Source organism: Colobus angolensis, unplaced genomic scaffold (assembly GCF_000951035.1).
Source record: "Colobus angolensis palliatus isolate OR3802 unplaced genomic scaffold, Cang.pa_1.0 Scaffold292, whole genome shotgun sequence".
NCBI classification, from domain to species: domain Eukaryota; kingdom Metazoa; phylum Chordata; class Mammalia; order Primates; family Cercopithecidae; genus Colobus; species Colobus angolensis.
The window spans coordinates 3696278-3696914 of NW_012116177.1; the positions used below are offsets into that span (position 1 = coordinate 3696278).

Genomic DNA, 637 nt, shown 5'->3' on the forward strand with positions numbered 1-637 from the left:
TAAATTGGTCTAACTTTCTTGAATGATCACCAGTAGGGAAAAATCTGATAAGTATAACATAGATATATAGGCCTTTTCTTTTTTTCTCAAATACTACTTTCAATTTTTTAACTTTTCATTTTGAAATAATTTGACTTATTAAACAATTGAAAAAGTAGTATGATGAGTTCCCCTATATCCTTCATCCATCTTTCCCAGCTGCTAACATCTTCAGTAACCATAGTATTAATAGAATTTTCAAAAGCAGTTGCCCCATTAATTTTTATTTCTGACCAATCACATATTGCCTTCAGTTGTCATGTCTTTTTAGTCTTCTTGAGTATGGAACATTTATTTAGTCCTTTGTCTTTCATGGCCTTCTCACTTTTGAAGATTGCAGAGCAGCTATTTTCTAGACTGTCCCTCAGTGTCTGAGGTTTCCTGATTTAGGTTATGCATTTTTGGTGACAATGCCACAGAAGTGATGCTATGCCCTTCTCAGTGCATCATATCAGGTGGCATATGTTTTTGTTATGTCTCATTGATGGTGATAACTTTGTTCGCTTGGTTAAGGTACTGTCAGCTTTCTGCTTTGTAAAGTTGTAGGTTTTCATTTGTAATTAATAAGTATCTTGTGGGGAGGTTCTTTCCAAATATT

At 33.8% G+C, this 637-nt stretch overlaps 1 protein-coding gene across 1 annotated transcript in view; it reads left to right on the forward strand.

The window, feature by feature from the left end:
- LOC105516862 (isoleucine--tRNA ligase, cytoplasmic-like) overlaps positions 1-637 on the forward strand; it is a 77764-nt gene that overhangs the window by 7760 nt on the left and 69367 nt on the right. The gene's annotated exons all lie outside the window — the stretch shown is intronic.